At 38.7% G+C, this 27,999-nt stretch overlaps 1 protein-coding gene across 2 annotated transcripts in view; it reads left to right on the forward strand.

Annotated features, from left to right (window-relative positions):
* The window catches only part of CNTNAP5 (contactin associated protein family member 5), an 877,416-nt gene that overhangs the window by 81,441 nt on the left and 767,976 nt on the right, over positions 1-27,999 (forward strand). The gene's annotated exons all lie outside the window — the stretch shown is intronic.

The raw sequence follows: 27,999 nt of genomic DNA on the forward strand, positions 1-27,999 counted from the left end.
AAACCTATGATATTAATACATAATTTATGATACATATTATATCATTCTAATATAGCTAGCCTATGCGTTTAAGGATTTTTTTTTAACATTCTGCATATAAGTGCGATCATACAGTATTTGTCTTTCTCTTATGACTTACTTCACTTAGCATAACTTATCGTGATCATCGTTTTGCAATCTATGTATGGCAGATCATTTTGCTGTACACCTCAAATTTATGCAGTGATGTATGCCAGTTATATCTGAATAAAACAGAAGAAAAACCACAGTTAATCGTAATAATAAATATGCAGTGTGTATCTTACTTAACCTCTTTAGACCCTCATCTTCCTCTAGTTACTAACTACTTTCTCAACTTTCCCATGTGGCCAAACTTCTTGACCAAGTGGTCAGCATTTATAATCTTCCCCTTTTTTACTATTGTTTAAGGAAAAATAAAAATATAATGAACCCCATGTCATTATCACTTGGTTTTCTAAATTGTCCACTCATGCATCATCTACCTCATCAACACCCTGTCTTCTACATCATTTTGAAACAAATTACTGACATCATATAATTTTTCCATAAACGTCAGTATGTGCCATTGAGAGAATTTTCATCTCTATTTTTAACTTTTCCATTCACTTCCTAATAAGGGAACACGTGGCCATTCCTGATACAGATGTGATGGACAGATTGGTGGTTCTCTCTCAATTCTCTGGGAAATATTGCAAAATATTGCATGGTCTGCCTTTCTCAGAAGTGTGATTTCATCATTCTGTGTCACTCTCCCCCATTTTATTAATTTTTTTTTCCATCAGGGTAGACAATGACCACTACTTTATCAAATCCAATGGGCATTTTGGGGTGTTAATTGTACTTGATTTGTGAGGTCTTTTGATACTTTAGAGTAGATAGATCTGAACTAATGTAAATATCTGAGATCAGTTACCTCCTCTTGTTAACCTTTACTTTTTTAAACTCTTTAAAATGGGAAAGTTATATTACAAACCCTATAGCAGTTCTTGGCATAAGTAGTTCCTATATGAATGAGAATTACTTTATTAAACTACTAAATTTTCCATTTGGCTTCTGGGATCCCTCACTTTCTTTGTTTACTTCCTACCCATCATAATTTCCAGTCACATTTCACAGCCACGGATTCCTTCAAGGAATTCAGGCACTTGGACCTGAGCCTCATTTCTTGGTTTATTTCTATATAACACCCTTAGGAGAGCTCACGCATGGTCATTGGTTCAACTCCCATGTCCATGTAGATAGCCTAATTCTCTCTGACTAAATCCTCCTTCATCCACTGCCCGTGGGTATTTCCATTTGGCTAATCTCACAAGCTCCCAAATTAAACACGCTAAAATAAAATGTGTCACCTTTCACGCAGGTGATTTCACTATGAATTATCTCAGTTATCCCGGTAACTTTCGTCAATAGCATCTCTGAGACACACGTACAACATTATTTTTCCTTAGCAGAAGAGCCAGCTACACTTGAAGAGTGGGGATGAGAAGAAAATTACTTTGATTGTCCTGCTAATGGATCTCTCTTAGGCAAGAAGGAAGTATTTCTACACTCCATGTTTAACCCTTCACTCTACCACAGCAGCATTGTTCATGCCCAGTTGTCTCCGTGTTTTTGTTTGGTCCCTCCCATAGACTCATTTCCTTCCCCAGGGAATAAGTATTTTTTGTTTCAATAACCCCAGTGTCTAGCTCAGGGCCTGGCACACAGTTGTAAATTAATGCCCAAATCAGGGTTTTTTTAAATTTGATTATTTGAAGTTGAGATAGCATGTTGGGAGAAGAAGGCGCAGTCTCATTTTTATTGCTTTTATAGCTGCAAAAAGCACTTGTGAATGCCTCGATTATTTCCTCTTTCAAGTTAAAGGTCAAAAGAGAGAGAACAAATGTATGGACACCAAGGGGGGAAAGCGGGTCGGGGGTGGTGGTGGGATGAATTGGGAGATTGGGATTGACATATATACACTAATATGTATAAAACAGATAACTAATAAGAACCTGTTTTATAAATTTGTTTTAAAAAATGTCAAAAGAGATAGGGATAGCTGGAGTTCATTTGGTTAAAAAAAATTGTGACTACAATTTTATCACCATCGAACATAGATGAAGAGAAAAAATATATATATATATGTGCTCATTTTCTCCTTTATTCTCTCATAAAATTTATTCAATTGCATAGATTCAAACTCGTCAAACTGTACACATTAAATATGTGCAATTCTATGTCTGTCAGTTATGCCTCCAAAGAGTTATTTAAAAAATAAACAGCTTACCCTTTCCCCTCCCCAAATGTAAAATAGATAGCTAGTGGGAAGCAGCCATAGCACAGGGAGATCAACTCGGTGCTTTGTGACCACCTAGAGGGGTGGGATAGGGAGGGTGGGAGGGAGCCGCAAGAGGGAGGAGATATGGGCATATATGTATATGTATAGGTGATTCACTTTGTTATAAAGCAGAAACTAACACACCATTGTTAAGCAATTATACTCCAATAAAGATGTTAAAAATAAATAAAAGGAGAACAGAGAGAAAAATCTCCACTTTGGGTAGGAAAACCCATTGATTGCTATGTAGAATAGAAATGAAATGTTCTCCTCCACCTGAAGAGATTCATAAACTCAAAGGGGAAAGGAGAGGTGCATATCAATAAGACTATAAGTGAAACGCACCCTAAGTTGAGTACAAAGAATGGCAGGAGTTTCCAAAGCGTCGGCAGCGATATCAGCAGTAGGCAGCAGGGGAGGATTGAAGAGCTTGGACAGCATGTGTGAACATAGGAGAGGTACCAACAGGCAGAAGTAGGCAAGGTGGGAGCCATTGTGAGACTCCACCTATGAACCGCAGAATGAGAAAGTAGAGGGTTCAGGGAAGCAACGTACGTTTGCCAGCAGCTGTATAATTAGAGTGTAGGATCATTATGGGATGAAGGGCATGGAGAGTCCCGATGCAGAGGTTGCCCAAGCTGCAGATGGACTGGAACGCCTTATGAGGTACAAGGAACTTGGAGGATGATGGAATATCCATGTCATGTTTGCGTAGAAGAGTGACTGACGTGATATAAGAATACCGTGTGTGCATTTCTATGTGTATAAATGCACAAAAATAATAGTGGTTTATTAGATTTAGGAAATTGTATACATCCGGACTCTTTACCTAACGGTATATAGTCACATTTATGGCAACGTGCGACAGTTTTCCAAGATTCTGTTTTAGCCTCCCTACCCTGTGCCCAACATGTGCAGAGTACACTCCCATGGGTAGGGTCTGACAGTTGGTATAAATAAGAGAGACTTGAGAATTTATACAAAATTTTCCAGGCCTCATGCTAATTCTAGTCCATTACTTTTTCATTCAACAAAGCACAGTAACTTATCATACAAATAGCTTTGTTGGGAGTAGGGTGCTGTTGCCTTTATTTTCATTTATTTTTGAAAAATTAGTACAATCACATCATACACAATTAGAAATGCACATGAAGATATGCAGATAAAAGTCTCCTGACATACCTATCCCCTAGAAAACCAAGCCTCTTCTCAGGGAACAACTAATTTCCAGTTTACTGTGTATCCTTCAGAGATATTATACGAGTAGGCAAGTATATATAGATGTTTCCTCTCTTTTTATTACACACATATTGGCACATTAATGAACTGTTCTGCATCTTGCTTTTCTCACTTAACGAAATACCTAGGCGATCCCTTTAGATCAGGGTATATAGAAATTCTTCACTCTTTTAAATATGCACAATATTACACTTTGTGGGTGTCTCATAATTTTTTTAACCCATCTTCCACTAATGGGCATTTAGATATGGCTAATCACGGTCATGAAAACAATGTTGCAGTAAATAACTTTGTAAGACAGAAAGTTTGCATATGTGTGAGTGCATATATAAGAAATTTCTATAAGTGGGATTGCTGAATTGAAACATATGAACACTTGTTATTTTTAGAGACGGTGCCAAATTGTCCTCTAGAGAATTTGTACCAATATATACTCCAATCAGCAATTAAAAGAGTGGCTTTTTCCAAACACTTCATGAAGATTGTTTCATTAATCTTTCTGATCTATTCAGGTCTGATTATTAAAAAATGGTACTTGGTCTAATCAGTTTGCATTTTCTATCAGCTTTGCTTTACCTGGATCCTTTAAAGTTTAATATGTTTTGTGTCCATCATTGTCGTTTTCTAGATATTCTGCCTTTTTTTAGCATCTACCATTTACCCTTTAACCCAGGAGTCATTTTACCTTGTTGTTATTGTCTTTTACTGTTGTTGTTATCTAATTTACCAGAGTTAGAGTCAATTGATTTTCTGGCTTTTATATTAATTCCAGTTTGCCCCACTGTGATCAGATAATATTGCCTGCATTATTTTTATGTTTGAGAATATACTGATACTTTCCTAGTGGTCATTTATTTAGAAGGTTCTACAGATCATCTGAAAAATATTTACTCACAGTTATCAGGCTACAGAGGTTAAAATAGATCTATTGTCTACTTTATTTATTTATTTATTTTAATATTTTTTTATTTGCTTGGCTGTGCCAGGTCTTAGTTGTGACATGTATGCAGGATCTAGTTCCCTGACCAGGGATCGAACCCAGAACCCCTGCATTGGGAGCACAGAGTCATAACCACTGGACAAACAGGGAAGTCCTTATCATGTCTACTTTAAAAATTATATTACTTAAGTCATCTATATACTTCTTTGTGGTCCACTTGATTTTCCATGGAATAAAAGAGAGGAATTAGAGTCTATCATTCGTTTGTTTCTGTGTATTTTTTCATATCCATTCCTTTTTTTTTTCTATATATCTTATTGTCTGGAATTAGGCTTGCACAAATGTTGGGGGAGCTGGGGAAATGAAGTCAGAAAGTCAGAGGTGTCCCCACTAACCAGCCCTCCTCAAATACCAGTGCAGTGGACAGTGTGAACTTAGACATCTCTGAGAAGTAGCAAGTTCAGCCGCTGAGGCGGAGACTGGCCCTTGGCCATGGGGACCCAGGGGAGTCCCCCCCAATATATATATATATATATATATATATATATATATATATATATATATATATATATATAGTGATTATTTTGAGTAAATTACTTTGAACAATTTGGAAAGCTAATAGTTTTATTCTAGTGGTTACCTTTAGAGCTATAACTATATATAATATCTTTAACCCTCTTTTTCCTTAAAGAAAGACCTCTGATTCTGACCTCTGGTTATGACCAATGATTAAATGTCTTTTCTCTACCTTGCATTTACCTGTCACCACCTGGCCTTAGTTTATTATGTTCTCCTTCTTAGTGTTTACCTTTGTAATGCTGAATATACCTATTCCTCTATTACTTTAGATGTTAGTGTTTCACAACCATCTGTAAAAGATAAGGAACTCAGAAGATGACTTCTCTCACCTTCTAATCCTTTTGCCCTCCCAACCTTTCTCTCTTACCTCATCACTATATTATTTGTGTTTGTAACATAGTTTGCATTTCTGATACCTGTTCTTCATGCTTTTGGGTCATTTGTCAGAAAAGAAGGGGAATTGCTCCTTTATCATATTCACGTTAGAATTCCTATACTGATAATTTTAATACGTTCAAATTAAATGATTCCCAACTTTATAGACGACATTAAAAATGGTTTATTTGTCACCTAGCATGCTGCTTTTAGTCACACACCAGTTTGTAGAAATGCTGCAGTGGTGAATCACCTTGTCGGTACAGGTACAATGGCATATTCCCTTAATACATTTCAGAAACTGAAAAGTAATCAGAAAATATTTTTTTCCAAGTTGAGGTCCTAAAGCTCACACATGCTCCTTACAGGAGATTTCCTTAGTCTCTCACTTAAGCCTGTATTCTCTTTACATTCTAACAAACCAGCTTACTACCAGGCCACCATCACTTTAAAAGCACAACATCAAAATTTTTGAGAAGTATTAAGCAATAGCTTACATCCTGACAGGATGCAAAGTGATCTCACAAAACATAGCAATATGAGGGAATCAGAGCCAGCTTTATGAATAAGCAAGCAGCGTATACACACAAAGCTCCATGGCCTAAAGGGTCCCTCCTTGGGCACCCTTGAAATGATTAATAATTTTGTCTTTGAATTTGTGCTTTGTAACACAAAGAAGCAGGTGCAGGGGGCTTAGAGCTCGGCTCACAGATGGAATTGGGGCCACCACCTTCCTCACCCACTGATGCTTCAGGCTCCCCCTCCTGGCACCCACACATGTACAGCTGCCACCCTTCCCTCATGGCAGGGATGTGGGCACACATACGAGAGATTTGGGGATGAATATACACTTTATGGCATCTCCGGGGGGGACGTGACAGAGCTGTCGCTGCTCCAGGTGGGAAACACCAGGGTCCATGAGACAGGCAACCCGGTGGAGGCAAGCTTCTTGCCCATCCCCAGTGCAGGTACTGAGCCTGACCTGGAACCGATATCGCAATCCCTTAGGGTCGCCCGTCCTCCATGGGTTGGGCTGCAGGGCCATGGGAAAAGGACTCTGACTTTCCCACTGAGGTCTGAGCATGGAGCATCCATGGGGCAGCTGGCAGGAGGGGAAACCACCTCAGCTGGTCCACTGGCCCAGGCACAGGGAGGGCCCACGGGCACCTGCACACACCTGCACACACCTGGCAAGTATTCCCTTGCCTGACAGAGCATGACATTAAATAAAAAACACCATAACAGGTCCAAAAAGCCAGGAAGAAAGAAAAATATATGTGTAAGTATTTTAATCCTTTTCAAAAACTTATTTATTTATTTTAATTGAAGTACAGTTGATTTACAATGTTGTGTTAGTTTCAGGGGTACAGTAAAGGGATTCAGTTATATATATATATATATGTGTGTGTGTGTATATATATATATATATATATATATATATATATATATATATATATATTTCAGATTCTTTTCACTTATAGTTACTACAAAATATTGAGTATAGTTCCCTGTGCTATACAGTAAGTCCTTGTTGGTTATCTGTTTTATATGTAGTCGTGTGTACCTGTTTGTTTGTTAATCCCAAACTCCTAATTTATCCCTCCCCCACTTCCCCTTTGGTAACCATAAGTTTGTTTCCTATGTCTGTGGGCCTATTTCTGTTTTGTATATAAATTCATTTGTATCAATTGAATTTTTTTTTAATTTTAGTACTTTTAATGGCATTTTTTTTCTGTTCTTTTTTTAAAGAAGAGACCCAGATTTTTATGTTTCACTGGACTTCTCAAATCACTTAGTTAGCCCTCTAAGTAACTGACAAACAGTACAAACAACTTTTATTAATGGCTCTAACTTTTAGTGTATAATTGCATGAAATTATAATATGTGCTCCCTAAAGTACCAAGGCAGGTTATCCTCAGTAAGCTGAAAACGTGGAGGGTGTAGGAATCAACATTTTTGTTGTTTATTTGCTTCAGTAGGTCCAGTCATTCGTGGAACACCTTCCAGGTTTTTCTGGTTTTGCTGTCAGCTCAGTGAAAACATCTGTATTCCCATTTGTGTCATATTCCTATTAAATCGTCTGCCCATATGAACAGACTGCCTCCTTGTACTAAGCTTGCACTAACCATAAGGCTTCCTATTTAGGAGTGGGGAAGTAGATGAAAAGAGAAGGTATATGCTGAATAGAATCCACTTTAAAAGCTATATGTGGACTCTTACAAATCAATGAAATCACATGCATATACATAGCAGTATGTTTGGCCCTGGGAGGGGAGGAGGGAGACGCAAGAGGGAAGGGATATGGGGACATATGTATATGTATAACTGATTCACTTTGTTGTAAAGCAGAAACTAACACACCATTGTAAAGCAATTTTACTCCAATAAAGTTGTAAAAAAAAAAAAAAGGATGTTAAGACAATAAAAACTTTGTCGCCTCTGAGGAGCTTAGACTCGAATTGGCAGCAGCGAAAGCACATATGCACATTAAAGAAAAAGAAACAAAAAGAATAATGATATTCATGGTGCTTCCAAATGAACAATGTCATCAAACAACTATAGGAAAGAGAAGACTGTTTATTGAATACCTGACATAGCCCTACACCCTAGCACTAGGGTGAAATACAGATGTGATTTCATTGCATCCTTCCACCCATCCTGAGAGATGGCTATTGGTCTCCTCATTTTACAAACAATAAAGCTGAGTCTCAAATAGCTTAAGCTGTTCCCCAGGGTCACACAACCGGTTGCCATTCAAAGGCAGATCTATGTGACCCCAAAGCATTCACTTGCAGAGTACCTACTAAAGACAAAAGCGTCTATTTATACAGTACATTTACCATTTAAATAACTTTCACATCTATCACCTCATTTGATCTTCACAAAGGCCCTGGATGCAGAGCTCACTACCAGAAAGGGGAGCCAAGGACACAGAGGGGTGAAGAGCCCAAGTTCGTTATCCATTCACAAGCATGTGTCCTCGATCTCCCATGATCTCTGCTCTTCTGGTAAATGAATAGACTGAAAAATGACTGTATAATCAAAGTGTGCTCTGTCCAGGGTGGTACTGGATGAAAATTGATGAAAATTGATGTCGCATTAATACGCATTAATAACAGGCGTCTATTATTATCTGGCTGGCAGAAAATCAAACAATGAAATGAAATTTGGGCAAATTCCATACACACTTGGGAGAGGCCACATAGAACAAAGGAAGAACACACCAAAAAGAGGGGGGTTACTGAGAATTTGGAGTGAGTTTGGGTTTCTGAGCCTGCTGGAAGCCCATTATGAAAACAGACGAAAGTGTAGCTGCATGTCTTAGAGTGAAATTGTTTGTAGCCCCTGTGATTACAGATAAGCTGGAATCTCCTTGCTGGCGGTGATCAGGGTTTGGGTGTCTCATACATTTTCAGCCGTTAGTGACTGAATCTGACATCGTTAATGAGCTCCATATTGACTGTACGCTGATAACATGAGTCTGTCACAGTGGATACAGTATTTGATAATTCGTGGAACATAAAATTATTGATCTCTCCTAGAAACTCAAATCATTGTCCCCTCACTCAGGCTCCATGAGTGATGTGGTTATAGGAAAACAGCCCTCCTTGAAGAAACTGCAATATTCTTGAAACGAAACCAGTTGGGCAGCCACAATAAGAAATACTGAGCATCTGAAACTTTGAGGCCCTGGGCAGGTGTTACATTGGGGGTGTCATAAAAATTCCTGTATATCTTCTTTGGAGAAATGTCTGTTTAGGTCTTCTGCTCATTTTTGGATTGGGTTGTTTGTTTTTTTGTTATTGAGCTGCATGAGCTGCTTATAAATTTTGGAGATTAATCCTCTGTCAGTTGCTTCATTTGCAAATATTTTCTCCCATTCTGAGGGTTGTCTTTTGGTCTTGTTTATGGTTTCCTTTGCTGTGCAAAAGCTTGAAGTTTCATTAGGTCCCATTTGTTTATTTTTGTTTTTATTTCCATTTCTCTAGGAGGTGGGTCGAAAAGGATCTTGCTGTGATTTATGTCATAGAGTGTTCTGCCTATGTTTTCCTCTAAGAGTTTGATAGTTTCTGGCCTTACATTTAGGTCTTTAATCCATTTTGAGCTTATTTTTGTGTATGGTGTTAGGGAGTGATCTAATCTCATGCTTTTACATGTACCCACTACTGGGCATATATCCTGAGAAAACCATAATTCAAAAAGAGTCATGTACCAAAATGTTCATTGCAGCACTATTTACAATAGCCCAGAGATGGAAACAACCTAAGTGTCCATCCTCGGATGAATGGATAAAGAAGATGTGGCACATATATACAACAAAATATTACTCAGCCATAAACAGAAATGAAATTGAGCTATTTGTAATGAGGTGGATGGACCTACAGTCTGTCATACAGAGTGAAGTAAGTCAGAAAGAGAAAGACAAATATCGTATGCTAACACATATATATGGAATCTAAGAAAAAAAAATGTCATGAAGAACCTAGGGGTAAGACAGGAATAAAGACACAGACCTACTAGAGAAAGGACTTAAGGATATGGGGAGGGGGAAGGGTAACCTGTGACAAAGTGAGAGAGTGGCATGGACATATATACACTACCAAACGTAAAATAGATAGCTAGTGGGAAGCAGCCGCATAGCACAGGGAGATCAGTTCGGTGCTTTGTGACCACCTAGAGGGCTGGGATAGGGAGTGTGGGAGGGAGGGAGATGCAAGAGGGAAGAGATATGGGAATATATATATATATAAAACTGATTCACTTTGTTATAAAGCAGAAACTAACACACTATTGTAAAGCAAGTATACTCCAATAAAGATGTAAATAAAACGAAAAACAAAAAACAAAAAAACAACAACAGCAAAATTCCTGTAGCATCATGTTGTCTTCTTTCCGGCCCTTCCCCACATTAATCATAGCATGGGTCTTCCTTCCAAATAACAACTTTTTGTTTCTGACTTCACAATTTCTCTAAACCCAAAGCTGAGTCACAAGACCATGTCTGCATAGGGTTTTTCATCACTGCACAATTCAGCATACCTACGGCTGTGGTGCTGGTGGTTCCTCCCCACATCTGTCTCATCTCCCAAGACATCCCCAATGGGCCGTGACACCTACAGTGATTTATCCCTCCCTGAACCTCAGAGCCCAACGCACGGGAGTTTGCTGGAATCTTAAACTGTTCTGAATATAAGGAGGATATTTGATGCATCTTCCCAAGGAAATGTTAAACTTGAAGGCTTTGGGTTTTGGGGTGTAAACCTGGCTCACCCCATTGTCAAGCTAAAGGAACACACCAATGCCTGTCACGGGCTGGCTTCTTTAATAGTCACAAGGATTACCTTTCAGGCTATGTATTTTGGTTTGTCATTCCTTGATATAATTGTATCTAGTTCTCAAAGACATAGATTTCCCACTCCAGCTCCACGTACCTGCCTTAAGTTTTCCTTGAGTTGCCTTAGGTTTCCTGTCTATTTGTACATAGACGCCCAGCTCAGACTCAGTACTGTGTCTGAAACACTGTTTTCCCTCTGACCAGAATCCTCAAAATTTCATTGAGAAAGTATTCTGACCACCTGCCTTTCTCAGGGGATTCACATCAGCTAAACCAGTTTGTCACACACCTTAGAGAGAAGGGCGATTAGCTGGTATTTTTCTGTTTATCCTGCAGCTTAACCAGCACAGTTAGACATTATCCTTCTTCCATGTATCAACTGAGCTCATTTTTTGAAGGGGTTTTTTTCCTTTTAAATTATGATTCAATTTTGTGTTCTTAAAGTTCACAATACAAAAATGCTTAGCTTAATGATACATTACAACATGATTACCTGTGTAAACACCATTCATGTCAAAAAAAAAATTTTTCCAGAACCCAGAAGCCCCCAGCTGGGTCCCCATGACCACCATCTCCTGCCCTGAAAGATAACCACCTCTCATACTGTTGCAATAACCATGTTCATGCATTTCTTTATAGTTTTAACTTTGCAGCAAGCATTCCTAAACACAGTATATTTGGGCCTCTATAAATAGATTTATTATTTTGTATTTGGTTTTTTGCTCAATGTTGTGTTCCTTTGTGGTTCTGTCAAGCTGTTATTTGTAACTACAGTTTGTTAATTTCCATTAGAAATTAGGGAAATACCCATTAAACACCAATAGGATTCCAGGAGCAAGTGCCAGAATGCCTCAGATTGAAAAATCTTGACAATATCAAGTGAGTGTTAGCAAGGAGCTGATGTAGTGCCACTGGGATCGCAAATATATGCAAACACTTTTTTTATTTTTTTTTACATCTTTATTGGAGTATAATTGCTTTACAATGGTGTGTTAGTTTCTGCTTTACAACAAAGTCAATCAGTTATACATATACATATGTTCCCATATCTCTTCCCTCTTGCGTCTCTGTTCCTCCCACCCTCCCTATCCCACCCCTCTAGGTGGTCACAAAGCACGGAGCTGATCTCCCTGTGCTATGTGGCTGCTTCCCATTAGCTATCTATTTTACATTTGGTAGTGTATATATGTCCATGCCACTCTCTACCTTCGTCCCAGCTTACCCTTACCCTTCCCTGTGTCCTCAAGTCCATTCTCTATGTCTGTCCTGCCCCTAGGTTCATCAGAATCTTTTTTTTTTTTAGATTCCATATATATGTGTTAGCATATGGTATTTGTTTTTCTCTTTCTGACTTACTTCACTCTGTATGACAGACTCTAGGTCCATCCACCTCACTACAAATAACTCAATTTCATTTCTTTTTATGGCTAATATTCCATTGTATATATGTGCCACATCTTCCTTATCCATTCATCTGTCGATGGACACTTAGGTTGCTTCCATATCCTGGCTATTGTAAATAGTGCTGCAATGAAAATTGTGGTACATGTATATTTTTGAATTATGTTTTTCTCAGGGTATATGCCCAATAGTGAGATTGCTGGGTTACATGGTAGTTCTATTTGTAGTTTTTTAAGGAAGCTCCATGCTGTTCTCCATAGTGGCTATATCAATTTACATTCCCACCAACAGTGCAAGAGGGTTCCCTTTCCTCCACACTCTCTCCAGCACTTATTGTTTCTAGATTTTTTGATGATGGCCATTCTGACCAGTGTGAGGTGATACCTCATTGTGTTTTTATTTGTAGGAATTCTTTTTCTGTATAGATTGGCGCCTTAGGTCTATTATGTGTTGTAAATACCTCTTCACATCCTATTGTTTGTTTATTAACTCTCTTAATGAAGCTCAAACAGAAGTTCATAATTTTAATGATCTAATTAAGTGGTGTTTTTCTTTATGGCATCTTGTCTCTTGTTTAAGGTATCATAAGATATTCTATCATGTAGAAGCATTACTGTTCTACCTTTCACATGTATATCTATAATAATTCTGAAATTTATTTTTATGGAGGATGTGGGGTCAGGTCACATATTATTTTATTGTTTTCCAATTGTGCCAACACCATTAAAAAGATCATCATGTCCATCTGCTCTACATTGTCCCCATGCTATAAATCAAGTGTCTATATATATGAGTCTATTTCTAGGTTTCTGATTCTATTGTTTGTTATTTTTCTAACCTTGAGCCTATATCACATGATCCTAATTACTGTAGTTATAATAATTCTTGATAGATGAGAGAACAAGCCCTCTCACTTTACTCAAGAGCATCATTAGCTCTTCTTGTCTTTTAAGTTTTCGTATACATTTTAGAATAAGCTTGTCAAGTTCCAAAATAAAATGCGTTGGGCTATTGATCAGGATTCTGATGAATCAGTAGATAATTTGGGGAATAACTGACATCTTTATAATATTAAGTCATGAGTCAGTGAACCTGGTGTTCCCTCTCTCTCTCCCTCTCCCCTTTATTTAAATCTAACTGTATATTCCTGTAAATAATATTTTAGAACTTTCTGCATAGAAGACTGTACTTCTTTGGTTAGATTTATTCTATATATTTTATATTTTTGAAGCTAATATGAATTGTATCTAATTTTCAAATATAATCTCCTAATTGTTTGTTGCCAGTTACAGAAGTAAATGTATTTTAGTAAGTTGACCTTGAATCCACCAGCCTTGCTAACCTCATTAATCTTAATAATTTATCTATGGATTTTTTTTCATATTTTCTATGTATATAATTATAACATCCATGATTAATGGCAATTATATATTTTTCTTTCTGATCCTAATGTTTACATCATTATTTTTGCATTTGCTGCATTGGATAGTCTTTTAGTAAAATGTTCAGTAGAAGTGAGAATAGTAGACAACCATGTTTATTTCTGATGTCAGAATAATATCTTTCAAAATTTTATCAATAATATGACTTCCGTTTAGATATGTTTGTAGATTCCTTTTATTAGATAAATAAGTTCCTTTAGTGTATGCAATATTTTCTCTATAAATAGGTAGCTAGAAATATGTAATTGTCAAATGATCTTCCTGAATCTGATTGTATTATTTTATGATGTTAATATAATTAATCACACTAATTAATTTTCAAATGTTAAGTCAATCTTTTATTCTAAAATAGACCCAGAATTTTCATGAGAAATATATATATTACATATGATATATATTTGTATTGGGTTGGCCAAAAGGTTCGTTCATTTTTTTCTGTAAGATGGCTCTAGTAGCACTTAGTTGTCTTTAACTTTATTTGAAACAATTTTGCTAGATTGTATGTGACAGCTGTCATATCAGCGTGCATTTGAAAAAAGACATCAAAATTGGTGAATTTTTGTGTGGCCATTTTAATATTAAAGGTGGAAGAAAAACAGCAACGTCGAAAATCATTTGCACTGACTGGGTTACGTGAATCGCTTTGACGTTTGGGCTCCACATAAGTTAAGTGAAAAAACCATCTTGACCCACATTTCTGCATGTGATTCTCTACTTAAATGTAATGAAAATGTTCTGTTTTTAAAACAAATTGTGACGGGTGATGAAAAGTGGATACTGTACAATAATGTGAAACAGAAGAGATCATGGAGCAAGCAAAATGAACCACCACCAACCACACCAAAGGCCGATCTTCATCAAAGAAGGTGATGCTGTGTATATGATGGGATTCGAAGGGAGTCCTCTATTATGGGCTTCTTCTGGAAAACCAAATGATGCCAACAAGTACTGCTCCCAATTAGACCAACTGAAAGCAGCACTAGACGAAAAGCGTGAAAAACTAGTCAACAGAAAACGCATAATCTTCCATCAGGATAATGCCAGACCACATGTTTCTTTGATGACCAGGCAAAAGCTGTTACAGCTTGGCTGGGAAGTTCTGATTCATCTGCCATATTCACCAGACATTGCACCTTTGGATTTCCATTTATTTCGGTCTTTATAAATTTCTCTTAATTAAAAAATTTCAATTCCCTGGAAGCCTGTAAAAGGCACCCAGAACAGTTCTTTACTCAAAAAGATAAAAAGTTTTGGGAAAATAAATGAAGTTGCCTGAAAAACATGGCAGAAGGTAGTGGAACAAAAGGGTGAATACGTTGTGCAATAAAGTTCTTGCTGAAAATGAAAAATGTGTCTTTTATTTTTATTTAAAAACCAAAGACACTTTTTGGCCAACACAATATATATAAAATGGAATAGCATGATATTACAATAATATCAATAGTATGTGGTTATCATGGTATTATCATGGCATGATATATAAAATCAGGGATTCTGTAATCCTTTTTATATATTGTTAGAGCATTTAATATATTTTAATGTTTTATTGAAGTATGACAGATATACAAAAAATGAAATGTGATGGCTGTACACTCAATCATAACATATTGGACACTCCCAGGTAATTAAGTTTGCTAATACTTTGTTTCCGATTTTACTAGTTTCATGAACATATATGGATCTATAAAACCATGGACATATTAAGAGTTAAATAATTTTCAAAAATTACCACACTTAAGAATCTGGGACCTAAAACCAGAGAGGGTCAGGAGTAAAGATATTTGGCAGAAAGATTATTGATATTCTAACTAACTAAAAGCTAACCAGGCCCTCAGCTTTTGGATAAAATGGAAAAGGGTAATACATTTTGCAAACAAAATAGAGTGAGATTGCAGCAAAGCCATGGGCAATCCTTAAGGTAGGAAAAGATCAAGGCCTCTGAAATCTGACAAGCCTGGGCTTTGCATAACACTGCTGTCATTTACCTACTGTGTCACCTTGGACATTTTATGTACCTTCTCTAGCAGTCAGATTCCTCATCTGCAAAACCAAGAAACTATTACCTTCTTTATGTGAGTCTTAAGCAATTAAACTGTGCTAGTTTGTAAAGGACAATGTTTGGCACACAGTAGATACTCAATAAATGTTAATTTCCTTCTCTCTCTATATCTTCCCTCTGTTAACAAAAACACAAAGAATGAAGAAAAAACATTAAATGACTCAGGGTCCAGTTTTTTGGGTGTAAACAAAGAAGGAAAATGTGACAGTAAAGGAAAAGTCCAGATCAGGTGGTAGCTCAGATTGTGGTTCCTCCCTCATGTTTAATACAGGGGTAAAGTGAGCACCAGGTGTTCAAGCTAGAAAACGTGGGTCGGGGGCAGAGTGCCTGGAAGGGTTTGAGTCCTGCTACCTTGGTTCCCGCAACATGAGCAGATGACCTGTTACTTTCCTTGGCGTGTGACAAAGGACAGTGGGTGAAGCTCTTCTGCCCAATTATTGACACAGAGGAATCAGAGAGAAGGGAAGGGGTTCCAGGAACTGTTCTGGTAGCTACACATCATAGCTTGTTTAATTGCATCCATGTATTCAGCCCCCTGAGATGAGCACTGTTGTTTCACTCCACCTTGGCCATTCAAGCCTGGCTCATTCTCTGTGATGGGAGCATCACCTACACTTTGAGTTATCTCCTGGTGGCTGTGCTCTTCCTGAATCTTTTTTCACCTGAATTTAAATGGGTAGCCCAGGACTCCTAGACCTCTGGGGATGTTTCTATTAAGAATTTTGTATTTGTCTGTTAATAAATTTTAAATATCAGAGTTTGTGTTAAAACCAACTTCAAGGAATAGATATCCTTCCCGATCAATGTCCTCTGTGCCATTCTTGCTCTGTCATCTTGCTTAGTCATATGTCTCAGTGCTACATGCGTTTCACAGTCCAACTTGGTCTTGAGTCCAATTCAGCTACTGCAGTTGAACTGGAATCTAGGATGAAGTAAGGCAAGCCAGGACTTTTAAGAAAGTGGAACGTGGTTACAATTTTAAGCACAGGTCTTTGGCATGTTATGCCAATGTTTCCATTTTATTGTGCTTGAATTACTCTCCCTCCTACCTTCTTCCCCAAAGATTGCTGCAAACTAACAGTGTCAATATAATTCACAAAATGTTACTTCAGCTTAAGTTTTCCTCATTTCCATTTAATTTTCGGGCTTTGCTTTTAGAGGATGTAAACCCAATCAACAATTTCTGTCTTCCTAGGGCAGAAATCTGAGACCTACTCTGGCCATTTTATCTACAACTTCACTGCTTCTCAAAACTTTCTCATTCCACTTGCCCACTTGATAGTTTTTCATCACTCTTTAACATATTATATATTTTATTTAATTAAATTGTCTTTTATGTGTCTCACTTACCAGAATATAAACTCCATAGAAGCAGATATTTGACTATATGTATTCCCAGTGCATGGCATATAGCATGTGCTCGGCAAATTCTTGCCAAAATAATTATCCAATTTATAATCAAATGCATTGAATTCTAAATGATCCACGCTGGTTTGGGGTAAGGAGCTAGGTTGGAGGTTGAAGGAAAGAAACATTCAAAGAGTCTGCAATGAAATATATAATAATGGGTACTTAACACAATGCATTTTCTAATCAAATAGTACTTTCATATCAAAAAAGACTTGTTCTACAGAAGTGAAGTTCCGTCTGTAACACACCTATTCTTTCACACACCCTTACTGATCTACTATCCTATTCTGCATTCAAGCACAAAACTGACTAAATCAGTGAACAGTGGTTCTCAAGTGCAAATTCCGAGGCCTCACCCCAGGGCAACTAAATCATAAACTCTGGGAGTAGGACTCGGCAACCTGAATTTTAACAAACTCTCCAAGGCATTATCCATGGTCAAGTTTGAAAACCACTGATGTATGTCTTCTTTAAAAAAAAAAAAAACAAAAATCCCCCCACTATTTTACCTTTAAATCATCCTTTTTCAATTCTGAGATAAAATGAAAGAATGAAAAGCATGACTATGCAATAAATAGTTAAAAGTCTCTCTCTCCTTCCATGTACATATATACGTACACCCATATGTATGTATGTGTATATATATATATATATATATATAATGGATGTGTGTATGTGTGTAAAATGTGTGTATATGTAATGTATATGTATACACACACATACACACACACACACACACACTTGAACAAACATTTAAAATCTAAAGGTACATCCTTTGATGTTTTGGTAGTTGAAGAGTCTTAAAAGCCACAATACCTGCCTCAGATTGTCATTTGTGTAAGCTACATGTCTTGCATTCAACTTAGAAGAGTTGACAAGTCATTCTCAGACCTGTCCCTTCTAGGGGACACTTCTGTCACTGGGCTGATTGAAGGGATAGTAGAAGGATGCAAAAATAATGAGACTTATTTTACAGTAAGGAAGTGACATGACAGTAAACCAGTTCCCTTCTTAAGCCATCATGACCCAATCTGCTTGTGAGAATTCTGTGCTTTATAGAGACATGGAAATAGTGTTTTGGAGGGTAATAAAGGTAGTGGAAGGTCAAAGAAAAATAGCTCTCCAATAGTAGCTTATGCTTCTTAATCCAAGCTACCTGCTTCCTGAATTTTGGAAAACTGGTATTGGACACTTAGGGGAGATAATGAGATGAGGAAATCAGCATTTGTTAGGTGCCCAATCTGGACTGGGTTTTTACATGCATATCTCTCTTAATCTTCTTAATAACCCACATTCTAAATTTACATTTCAGTGTTAGAGAAGGAAATTGAAGTTTAGAGAGGTCATGTAATTTGTCCAGAATCACATATATAGTAAATGGGGTCATTCATTAATAAAAAATTACTGGATACTTTAAGTTGAGCACTTTAAGGCAGAAGTTCTCAAACTTGGAACACCAGAGGGCTTAAAAAATACTCTTAGCCAGGGTCCACCCCATAGTTTATGATTTAATCATTCTATGGCACGACCTGGGTATTGGGGTGTAGAAAGACTCCCCAGATCACTCTACTATGCAGCCCGGTTTGAGAAACACTGCTCTGAGGATAGAGTACCAGCCTCAGTGGATGTGAGAGTCTGGTGAAAGTGACAGATACAGCCTTATGGTATAAGGCAAGAAGTGAGGTCTAATAATAATGGTGACTGGAGGGTGCTCTGGGAGCACAGAGAAGATGCCCCTCAACCAGGCTGCACCTTACTTCCCAGAACCTAAGCAGAGTTACAAGGAACAGAGAAGTAAAGAGGAAGAAAGAATATTTAAGGGAGAAACAGAGAGAACATCAAATGAAGAGGAGCACAGGTGAGCTGTGGAGAGCTGTTTCCTCTGGAGCATGAGGAACTGATGCTGCAGGTGATGGAGTAGAAAAAAGCCAGGTTTAGACAAGTTGCCTTGAAGGACTTGAGACATAAGCTGTACATTAAAAGATAGATAGAATGCGAGAGACTTAGAGAAAAAGAAATTAGTCTTAGGGGAAAGTAAAGTTATATGAGTTTAGGAATTATCTGATCTAACCAACTAATTTATAGGTGAGGAAACTAACATGCAGAAGAATGACTTAACCTGCCCCAAACCAATATCCAAATCATGTCAGGGGCAGAGCCCAGACTGCATTACAGTCCTGGAGACCTCCAGGCAAGGTTCAAACACTGCAGTACAGTCAGAAGAGATTACATTAGTGAAAGCCAAAGAATCTTGTGTGTTTGAAAGAGTCAGAATTCTGGTTTGACATGAGAGAAAAGTAGACACCAACTGAATGGAGATGAATGTGCCATTTATCTTGTTAACAACCTCAGAGAAGTCCCTGGGTAAGCAATCAGCTATACACTTAGTCTTGTTTCCAAAGATGCTCTTGTTTTTAAGATAGGCGTATGTGGAACAGCTATGTGTTGAATTTACTCACTGTGCCTTTGGTGTATTATTAGTGGGTAGATTCTGGAGTAAGAAATGTATGAGAATGATTCATAATGCTGTAACAGATTTGGGTTATTCCAGCAATCCAATGTGTTCCTACTCTTGGGCACCTCCCAAGCACCTCTTGGGCTTTTCTTTATCTTGAAAGGATAGAAGCTTGGGTATTAATGCCCACCCCCCCTTTCCAGAAGCTTACACACACATCGATGACCTTTGCTTTAAATTAAAAGAGCTAACACCTTTCATAACCCTCCTGTGATTGTCCTAAGGCAGCCTGCTTTAGGCACAGACCAACCATTTAAAGTACGTTCCATCAAGGCACTGACAGAAGAGCACAACTCTTCCATCCCAGCTGGTCTTGTAGCACATGTTTTTACATTTTCCTTCCCTGCATTTCACACTTATTTTCATCCCTGAAATAATTCAGAGGCTTTCTCCTTTCTCTGTATTTTGATTCATTGAAGTCTGCACAGTCAACACAATTGCTGCTCATGCCTGACTTCCAGGACTTTTACTATCATTGAGGAGACATGCAAAACTCAAAGCACATGCCTTTGTGGTCAAACACTGAATTGGGCTTTAAAAGAGTCTACAGTTGGAAACAATGTGATGTTGTTTGAACTGTGAGATGGACCATAGGACGTGAGCTTAAGGATCTCACCGCCTGCATCCCCCGACTCGCCCTGAATTATCCAGTGTACCCAACTCTTAAAACTCCAGCAAGACCTGAAGCTTTCCCTGCCACAGCAACCCATGCTGATCTTTCCCTTCTGTGAACATCAGCTGAGTTTCATAGTGTGTACCAAACAATTTAGCACTTAGCGCTAATTAAACGAGGCTAAACAAAATCACTTCTGTGGAAGTGCCTGCTGTGAACTGTACAAGACAGATGCATGGCACGATTACCACCATTAATTAGATTAATTGGCTTTTGTATGTTCATTTTTCCTCCTTGGCTCTTTTGTAAATCTTCCACTGGAGGTTCCGTATCAGCTAATTCATAATGGAAGGAGAGGAGATGCTAAATAGCTGTGGATTTATTAAAGGTGGGATTACTTGGTGGGGTTGATTCGTGGCTTCTTATCTACAGTAGGCTCATTTCTTCCTGCCGCCATTTTCTCCTTGAAAATCCTCCTTCATCCCTGCAAAGGGAACCATGCCAGAACTCCATCCAGCTAAATTTAGACAGCCAGACGGGAACTAACTGTAACATGATTGATAATCTTAAGTCCAGGGAAATATTACTAATTAAATCGTGAAACATTAGGCAGGCTGTCAAGCACAGATATATTTAAAGTCGTAACAGCCCTTGCTTATTTGTAAAGGGTTTGCCTATTGAATGATTCTGGTGAAAGTGTTTCTATTTATCAGACCAAGTGTAAAGTGTTCCTCGCCATGGTATCTGCAAGCATGACAGGCCATCTAAGATAAATCGCAGCCCCAGAGAGCAATTTCTCCATCATCTCTCATTTTCCCTTTCTCTACAGCCCTCTACCAGTCTAAGCTTCACTCAGTTTTGGAATTAACAAATTCAAAATTTGGCAACTTCTAGGAGCAAAAGTGCATGGTAACGTGAGGTAGAAGGAAGAGAGAGAAGTAACAGAACCTGCGTGCTAATTTCGTGCCAGGTTCATTCTTGAAACACTAATCTTGCCAGTCCCATTCCACAGATGAGAAAACCAAAACACAGAGATGTGAAAAGAAAAAATAAAAATAATCTTGTCATATGTGGCCCGGCTAACAAGAGGCAGAACACATGGAACGGAGGACCCTGTGAAGCCAATGTTGGTGGTCCTTCTAGGCCAGTTTCACTTCCTGGGAGGTACATTTTCCTCCCAGGCTCTCTACCTTTACATCTATTGAAATCCTTAAGTTTGATGATAAGAAAAGCTAAGAAAAAATTCTCTCACGTTAAGGAGTAGATGAAGGTGTCAGTGTTCTCCGGGGATGGTCGCATTTATGAATTCAGTTCTTTGAAGGGATGAATCTCTAAAGTCAAGAGCGAGGAGAACTCTTTGGGGTTTGGGGGTCTGGCAGATCTTTTGCCCCACTGGCAGGTCAGACAGAAAACTGTATGACCACAAACACAGGACTCCTCAGCTCTAGGTATCCTTTCCTCCTTCTTTAAATTGAGATAAATGATACCTACTTCAACAATGTTTAATGGGAGATAATTTTTAAATATCTACAAGAAGGCAAAGGAAAGGGGAGTCCGGGGGAGAGTAGGACTTCTCAACATTTGCCAAAGTGTATTCATGTGAGTGTTTGCTTGTTCTCTGCTTGAAGCTGGCCTTAAATATTGCATATTGTACACATTTGGCAAACATAATAGACACATCCTGCTCCAGCACAAGGTATTATATTGAGCATAATAAAAGTGTGGTTTAAGATGAAAGGCCTGAAAATCATGTTAAATAGAATAAGAAAGCCTTAATTGAAGCTCCAGAGTGATTGCTATAAAACCTCTCTATCTTGGTTTGTTATTTTCCTGTCTGGTTTTGGAGGGAAGGATGCCTCCAGCTGATTCACCTTATATGCTAACAGCTTTCTGTCACTGTTGCAAATGAGTAGACGGATACTGTCTCTCATCACGAGGGTGCTACAGAATCAAAGTAAATTACATGCACGGAAGTGAAGAAAGGTCTCTGGCATGAAATCCCAGTCTGGGACCTCATTTTCATCACATATGGATTGACATCTTGCCAAATCCAAGGCTACAAACTATTGTCATAATTAGATTTTGAAAAGCTATTTCTGATTTTTCTTTTTCTGTAATAAGGATTGGCTACTTAAAATTGTAAATTGCAGATATATTGCCAGGGTCTGTATCTGATCATTCTCCATTTCTTCTCTCAGCTCCAAAATAAATTGCCTCTGTTTTTAGTGTCACATTTGGCTGGCTTTAACGTACTGACTCTGATGGGAGTGAACAAGAGAGAGAACAAGAAGGAAGTGCAGGCCCTTTTGTCCTTTGGCAGCCAGGGTCCTTCCCAAGCTCAGCACTGCATTGCCAAATCTTTGGGCTCACCGGACTCTTAGCTTCATCTCCCACCACTCTTCTCTTTAGTCTTCATTCAGCTGTCCCCTGACTCTTTCACATGAGAGGACTGCCCTTCAGCTTATTCATGGAATGACCATATAACTTTAGAGAGTGAAAGAAATACATTTAATTTTTATGCCTGAAAAAGATGCATAAACTGAGACCTACCTGGGCCAGCCAGGACATCTGGTCAACCCACCTATGCCAACCTCCCCTCCAGTATCCTCCAAGCTCCTCCAACACTAATTGTGAGTCCCAGATTCTTTTTGATATTTAATCCTTCAATTTTTTGTATTATTTTGTTTTTACATATGTTAAATGTATGCCTTATCTCACCAGTTAGGTTTTTAACCTCGGAATAGAGACACTCCTCCTGGAGTGCCTAGTGATGCTATGGGATAGTCAGAGTAGATATTCAAACACTGAATGAATAAGTGCATCAATTGAAACTCTTTGGATGGCTCCCTCTCTTTTGTAAATGGGAAAGAAGAGAGGTAATATTGTGATAATAGTAGCAACCCCCAGAAGTATAAGAATTCCAAGAATAGTATTCCCATAAAAGTTAGTAGCAGCAGCTGTTTTTGAAGTTTTATTTCTTTAGAAAAATCTAAAAAGTAGTACACCATAATTAACTTGTTTTCTATTAATATTTATGGTTGTGTTTCAGTGAAAGGAGCATTCGCCCAAAGACATTAGTTGACTTGGCTTCTGGTCCTGATTCTGATGGAATAATTGTGTGATCTTAAATGTGTTTTTTCAAATGAATGGGGCCCTACTTCTCTGATCTGTGAATTGGGTTAATAAAGAAAATTTTCTTTCCTAACTCACAGACATACTGTGATGATGTATATGATACCATGACCTCATTAAATTCACACTCGATGTGAGAGGGGCTTTATCATTCATCCTGTATAGGAATGCCATGAAGACCTTAGCACACAAGATTGTGAAGTCCTCTGAACAATCTTATGTCATAAGTATTACTAACTCCACTGCAGCTGAGGAAATGGAGATGAAGACAGGTTAAATATGTTGATCAGGTTAGTAACTACTGGAGCTGGGATTCAGCCTCAGCTTCATCTGACTCTGTAATCAGGAATTGAGCTGTGTCATGGCTCCAGCAAATCCAGTGATTTCCCGATGGGTAAGTGATTGGGAAGTAATAGATTGGAAATTGATCTTGGGATTCATTTAGCTTCAGTGGCTCCATGCAGGTTTAATTCAAATGTGTTAGGGTAGTGCATCTGTAAGACATTGATTTTTATTTCTCCACTGAGGAAAGTGGCTGGTTTCTATGCAGGAGCTAAATGAAAGTCTTTTTTAGGAAAAAAAAAAAAGCCCCACAGGTATGTCATACGCATCCTTTGTTTACATATTTTTCCTTCCCACTACACAATTTTTAGAAAGAAATAGACTCCTTCTCTTAGGAAGCCCCCTTTTCAGAGTAGCAAGGACAAAGGCAGTGTTTTATTTAGCTTCCTATCTTGGCATTGCTCCTCACGTATGCCATAGTTGAGTGTAAAGAATGGATGAAAATCAAGGGCCTGGTCCTCTCCGGGTAAGACCATCAAAGAGGCATGGGCAGAGGTGTATTAATATCTATTTAGTTTATTGAATGTGTTCACATTCTATTGAGGACAAGGATTACATGGGGATGTCCTGCTGTACCTTGGTGGATTACAGGACAATATTTCGATGTGCTACAGGCTGTACCATTAGGTCTAAAAGAAGCCCATTTTCAGATTACACCTGAGCAGAAAAGATGTCTCTAAACCTCTCCCAGAGATTATACTCAGTGGAGATGCTGCCACAGAGCTGGGGGCTCAGAGAACACAAAAAACGGAAGGTAAAGCCAGAGAGACACAGAACAGCAGCAGCCTTCCCAGGGTCAGCCAAGGACTCCAGAACCATCAGTGACCAACAATCAGGACCTGAAGAAAGAGGCAGGTATCCTAACTGAGAATAGGGCACAGGCTGGACTTCCAGTGTGCCCATGCCTGGACTGGACTGCTGACAGATGACAGTCACCTTGGTCCTTAGTGGGAAGGGCTGGAGATCTGAGCAGAGCCCATGCTTCTCCTGCACAGCTTGCTGACTGTAAGAACCCATGACATTGCAGGCAAAGCTCAGGACAGCGAATGAGCACGGTCTTTCTCTCCAAACCCTTCTGCTGTCTTAATGAAGTGCAGAGTTAGAGGCTGATATTACTGTAGTTAGATATTTGAGTGCAGTGAACAATGCGCAACTATGAGAGCTAAGATTTTCTCGCATGGATAGGCCAATGTTCCCTATGGAATACGGTCTTACTATGACGTGCATTTATCTGGCCATATTACACGATATAATGGGTCATCTGACTTTACCATGAGAATAATTCTGTGAGGTAAATAGAATCAACCTTATTAACCCCATTTTACAGATCAGAAACTTGGTTAATGAGTTTTGCTCCTGGGTCTGTCTGTTGGAGGACTGAGGGAACGAAAAGTGCCCACCAAACTGAGAAGGTGTCTTGAGATCAAACAACGAGGCAGGCAGCTCCATACGGTCAATGGGTCCTTTTATTATAGGGTAACTTACTCACAGAGTGAGATCGGGATCCAGTAGATAATGATCCGGAAGCTGTACTCCGCACCTCTGAGGTGCCGTTGGGACAATTTTATAGTTAACCTAGGGTATGGGGGTAGATGCTTAGAAAGAGAACTTGCATTCCTAAGTCAAGATTTATGAATGAATAACTAGTTTTGTACATACCGGGAGTATACCAGCAAAGGTCTTCATCATCGTGTGGGGAATAACAGGACGCAGAGGCCACCTGGTCCTAAGGATTATTAAACCATGTATATTAACGACAAAGCCCTTGACAAAAGAGAAGTGATTTACTGCACAGTACAGTCCTGGCTAGGGTCAGTGCAGTGGAAGGACAGAAGGAAGAGTATGGGCCTAGGATGGTGTCAGCTATGCTAACAGCCACACACTATCCAAATATTCAAGTTGTATAAACATTGAATAATTGTGATAATATAATAAAAATAATGCTAGTATGACAATGCTACCAATAACTAATTTTTAATGAGTACTCACTGTGTTAGTCACTCAATTATTATCTCAATTTCTCACCTCTAAAACTGAGAAATTTTACAATTTCTCAACCCTAAATTAGAGATATAATTACTGTCCTATCAGTTTCACTGGGTTGGTGGAGAGTTAGATGCATCAATGAACAGTAGAGTGCTTTTGCATGTTAAATACTATTCAGTGGTAAAGGTTCGTTTATCACCAGGACAAATCAATTCCTCTCTGTAACTTACTGAATCACCCACATTTGACACCCCTGTCTGCTCAGACTTCTCTCTCTAGTTTCTTAATAGCAATACTCAGAACAGCAATAATAAGAACGATAATAATAGTGCATTTCTTCCATTGTAGAAACCTGTCTGGCTACAAAGCCTTTTATATATTTGATCTACAATATATCCCTGGGAAAAAGATGTACCAGGTATCATAATTCTTATTTTTCAGAAGAGGTAGTTAAGATTCAGACAACTGACTTTTCTAACTCATCCCAGTAACAAAGTAGCAAAGTGAGACTCACGCCCAGATTGTTTTCATTTCACACGACAGCTGCTTCTGCTCCAAGTGACTGTCCCTCTTCTTTCCAAGCCCTTTTTGCCCCTATGCCTTCTTCAAATCTTCTTAAATCAACAGCTTCTGCAATGCTCCTTGCTGCCCCGAGGGAATCTGACCTCCCATACCATCTGAAGGAGGCTCTCCTACAATGATCATCTCTCATTCTATTTCTGTCTGGAAGGCCTGGTTACACAGATGGGGGTGAAGTGGTCAGGATGCCATGATGCTCCTTCTACAGGAAATGCTCTTCCTGTGCTTATCTTGCTGGGGTACTAGAAAAGTCTGCTCCAGTGTCTCCTCTCCTGGGAAGCCCATAACCCATGCGTGAAGCACTGCACTCTTTGGGTCTGTCCTGTACCCAGCACTGACTTTCAGTGAAAACACAGGCAATGCATTCTTTCCCCCACATTGTCACCGATCTGTCGCATCTGGCAGACTTGGGATCCTTAAGAGCTTGAAGCATACCTTGGTCATGTCTATGTGACCATACCCTAGCACAGTAGATGGCAAACCTGCAGTCAATTTTTGAATGGATGAATAGAAAAATAAAAGCTGTTGCCTGTGTTACAGGGAAGAATGCCTATTGCTGCTATAAAGCAGCTGTGCCCTGATGGGAGTTGAAGTGGCTAAAGCATCTGCCTCTCTTTTTGCGGGTCCTTAATTGCTGTTCTTTCCTGCAACATTACCAACATAATGTGCTAATTCTTCCTCCGTGTCACCCGAACACATTTTCTAATGTATGTGAAGCCTAATTCTTATTTCCCACATTTGTAAAGGCCAAAGTTGTGTCGTCAAAGTCTCAGCTCAGTGCATCAGTGAGTTTCTTTGGGGTTCCATCCATGGGGCCATTAGTTACCTAATCTCACTCTCATTCTCTTCCTGGAGTAAAAGGAAAAAAAAAAAATTACAAGGACAATGTGTGACTGTCTCCATTAAAGGGAAAGAGGGGTGAGCTAATTGAGAAATTCTTCCCAGACTAATTAGTCCATGGAAAAGAACAAAAAAATAGATCTGTAAGCCTTGTTTGGCATTTGCATTAATGAACTTGGGCTCCAGACAGAAACTCTGGGGTCTATTAATAAAAATTAGCTTGGAAACAACGTTGCAGGGGGTTCTTTTATATGGCAAGCTCTTCTTCAGAAAGCTTGCTATTAGTAAATTACCCCCAGCAAGGGATCTGGTACAATGCTATTTCCATCTCATAAAATCCATATTGTCTACTTCTAGTCAATAAAACACACTATCTAATAAAACTCAATTGTGCATGGTCCTGGGCCCCGGAAATCATGTGGGTAATTGAAATGAAAGACACAGAAACACAAATAATTCGCTGTAGTCAATAGTCCTAACAATCCCACCCTCCTAGCTTTTTAGATATAGCTGCATTTACCAGCGCTCCATCCTAATCTCAGCAGCCACTATTCCTCAATACACCCCAAGACCTGACCCCACCCCAAAACTCTATCCTCCCAGAAGAAATGTTACTTTGCAGAAAGATCACTTAGCTTTATAATCAGTTACGCTAGGCTTCAAATTGCCGTTCTAGTTCTTCCTTGTTGTGTGACCTGAGCTTTTATGCTAGAATTTCAGTTTCCTCATTTGTATAATTGGGATAAAAATATCTGCGCTACAGATTATTGGGAGAATTGAGATAAACTGAAAGGGACAATGTATGCTAACATAGCTGGCACAGTTCTATATTCATTCTCTTTCTTTGCCCAGAGAAGCAGTGAGGTCTTTG

Source organism: Tursiops truncatus, chromosome 7, assembly GCF_011762595.2.
Source record: "Tursiops truncatus isolate mTurTru1 chromosome 7, mTurTru1.mat.Y, whole genome shotgun sequence".
Classification (NCBI taxonomy): domain Eukaryota; kingdom Metazoa; phylum Chordata; class Mammalia; order Artiodactyla; family Delphinidae; genus Tursiops; species Tursiops truncatus.